The sequence below is a fragment of the Hipposideros armiger genome, unplaced genomic scaffold (genome assembly GCF_001890085.2).
Source record: "Hipposideros armiger isolate ML-2016 unplaced genomic scaffold, ASM189008v1 scaffold_1022, whole genome shotgun sequence".
Classification (NCBI taxonomy): Eukaryota; Metazoa; Chordata; class Mammalia; order Chiroptera; family Hipposideridae; genus Hipposideros; species Hipposideros armiger.
Genome location: NW_017732372.1, coordinates 35,901 through 39,346, shown reverse-complemented (window position 1 = coordinate 39,346; position 3,446 = coordinate 35,901). Strand labels below are relative to the sequence as shown.

Sequence of the window (3,446 nt, the reverse complement as noted above, 5' to 3'; positions counted from 1 at the left end):
AAAAAAAAATGCTTTGGAGTGAAGAAAGGATATGAAACAGATAGTACCCAGAGAGCTTCAAAATATTTGCTTCTTCACATTCCAATTCTAAATGGATGATTTTCTAGTATTCTTGAAAATCTTAAGATGATAATTTTTTTCACCTGTTTAGAAATATGAGAATAAAAAGTTCCAAAATAAAAGCAAATAATTTTCTCTATGTCAAAATGAGCTCATGGTTGATGTTTTATTGTTAGAACTAAATTAAATAGATGCTATAAATGCATCCTTCATTTATAGAAATTGCAGGAGTGTAGGGACGAATTGCTGGGTAAGCAACTTCCATTAGTCTTTCTCCTGCATTCAGTAAGTGAGCTAGCCAACAAGAGCTTTGCTTTGTTTCAGCTCTGGCCTTGATCTTTAAATATGATTTTACTGTAATATCAGCATAATGTAACTTATTTTTCTCTAAAAACCAAAGGCATTTCAAAAACACAGATACTTATGTGTTAAGTTTAATATATCAGTCTACTCAAAACATAAAATATCTACCTAAAAAATTAGGTGTGGGTTTGAAGCCTAGTTGAATATATTAAGTTTTACATTTTAGAATTAATTAAATATGGTGTAAATATTTAGTTATTTCTCCCTAAATAAGAAATTTTTAACTTCTATTTGAATTGTTTTCTGAATTGTGAAGTATGAAAGCTGTTGTCCAGTTAGGCTTTATCTGTATTACTGATAAAAGAAAAATATAGCCTGTGCTTTAAAAAATATGAATGTTAGTAATTTCAAAATATAGTAAATTACTTTTTATAGTTTTAATTTCACCATTAAATTGAAAATATAATTTCAATGTCCAAGTACACATTTTTAAAAAATTGCTATAATTGATAATTCATGAAAATATGTATTTATGGTTAATATGAGTAGTTTAAAGAGATAATATTTTTATTATAGGAGTTATATACTCACGGTATATATTTAATGTTAATCATTATCATTATCATCATTACAATTCACTGAATGATAACTAAGTACTAGACAATAGGTTTAGAGAAACTCATGGATTCAATTTTCACAAGCACCTGTGGTCAATATTATAATTATCTTCATTTTGTAGAAGAAGAAGTTGAGGTTTGGATATTAATTTATGGCTAAATACAATCCAATACAATTCAGCCTAAATCTGTGCTTGAGGTGTGGGTTTTTCAATAAAGTACAAGATATTCTATTTTAAGTTCATTATGAAGTAAAATATACTACAAAGAACTGACATTACAGCTTTGAGAATTCAAAAAATTTTGATGTTCATCTAATCTTATATTATCCTTGTGATTAGGAATGCCTATAAATAATAATAACAACAAGAATAATAGTAAAGGTGGAGAGGAAAGCAAAGTAAATGGCCCAAATGGTGTGGACAAGTAACTGGAATATTACTGTAGAGTCCCTCTTGGGTACAGAACTGAAATGATGATTAATGCAGATGTGTACTTCTTGCTACCTGTGCACTCATGAGCACTTATTCCTCTCATCTGTGGGTGTGGGGATACCTTATTTGTCTGTTTGGAAGCCATTTCTTCATAGCTACAGAATCATGTGTTCATGTGTTAGCTGTCTTGCACTTCCCTTACCACACTGAAGTGTCAGTGCCTGCTGTTTGTTTTGGAGAACTATGCCCAATGACTAACCTTCCAACTTTATGAAGCTGGGTCATTCTTTTTCCCATGAGAGGCAACTTAGGCAGAAGACCAAGTAGGTTTCACTATAGTGTCAGGCTCTCAATTGGAATAGTAATTAAAAAACTGTCAAGCCTGCTTAAAAATATGTTGTGTTGACCTAACAATATTGTCTTTTGCTCAAAGTCTCTAATAAACTCTGAAACGAAGTCACTCTTTGACTTTCAAAGACAAAATAATGAGATATAAAGAGCACTTGGTAGGGTCAGAAAACTTGCAAGGTACTTCCTAAATTCTCTGAGCTTTAGTGTTCTCATTCATCAAATGGCAGGAATTGGCTAAATTATATAGTTACCTTTCCAATTCTAACACTAAATCCTTGTGTGCAGTAGAGAAATATTGAAGTTTGTTGATTATGGGAAAGGCATGATAAAATTGTGAATTTAAAAGATGACTCTGACAACAGTGATGGGAGTGGTGGGAAAGGCAGTGATCACAGGCCATGAGCAGTTGAATTTTCTGCATCAAGGCAGTCCAGGGATGAGAAGGAGATAACCTGGAACACTGGCAACGAGAACAGACTGGGAAAGATCAAGGGAGAGACACTATGCAGTTGAAATGGACAGGGCTTGAGAACAAATGGGAGGTGGGAGTGAAGAGAGAAAGAGTATCAGGTGATGGCAGTTTTAAGCTAGGAGATCAGGAGCAAGGCAGACGCAGAACTCAGCAGGTTGAAACACATCGAGTTTAAGATGCCAGAGAAATGACTGGTGAAGACGTTCAGCAATTTGAAAACTGTATCAGCACCATGAACAATATAGTTGAGGTCTGATACATACATCTGTGGGAAATCTGCTCGGATAGGAGAGTTGAAATTATGGGAGAATTTGAAATCCCTAAAGTAGAGAATACAGGAAAGAAATACCCTGTGGCTAAGGATGAAACTAGGGGAATTCCTACATTTATATAACTAGAAACAATGACAGCGAACAAGAAACAAAGAAAGAGATAGAAAAGAAGTGGCCAAAGAAATAAGAGAACAATAAAATGCAACATCACAGATGTGAGAGGGAAAGAGAATTGAAAGACATATGGTGTAAGCTGGTATTGGATGATATAAAGAAAAGCAGAGCAATGTGAATTCTGAAGAAATCCTGAGGTTTTCTGTGACCTACAGGAGAATGCTTTCAGTTGGATGGACTTAGCCCTTCCTGACTGCAAGGGACTGGGGAATAAGATGGAGCAGAAGAGGACATAAAGATGCCACTTTTTTGAGAATTTGATGATATAAGGAGACAGAAGTGATAGTAGAATTGGATGTAGCATCCAAGAAGATATTTGGAGAGAGGAAGATGCAGATTTTTGAAGGTGAAAAAAGGGGAGAGTAGGATGTTTAATTTGAAACAGGAGAGGTTGAGAAAGTACTTGATGAAGATGTGAGAGAGAGAGCAGGAGGGAATAAACGGAAAGAAAGGACTTCAGAGACAGGGTGAGGAAGAGAGGAAGGATGGAGATTAAAATAAATGAATTAGGAGGGAGAAGTAGGACATTGTTCTGAATGATTTAGACCTCATCCCTAGAATAAGGGAAAGGTTATTCTCTGGTATTTAGGAGAGTAGTTTGGATTCTGAAATAAGTTGGAAATTCGAGGGTGATGGAGATTCACTTCGAGATGAATACAGGAGTGGTCAAACTAATTAAATACATCTCAGCTTTCTTGCCCACTGGATCTGGGCATTGGGGTCAATCACTTAGCCATTCTGTACCTCAGTTTCCTCATCTGTA

At 34.9% G+C, this 3,446-nt stretch overlaps 1 protein-coding gene across 1 annotated transcript in view; it reads right to left on the bottom strand.

Moving 5' to 3' along the window:
- Positions 1-3,446, bottom strand: part of DSG1 (desmoglein 1) — a 53,758-nt gene that overhangs the window by 48,470 nt on the left and 1,842 nt on the right. The window lies entirely within an intron of this gene.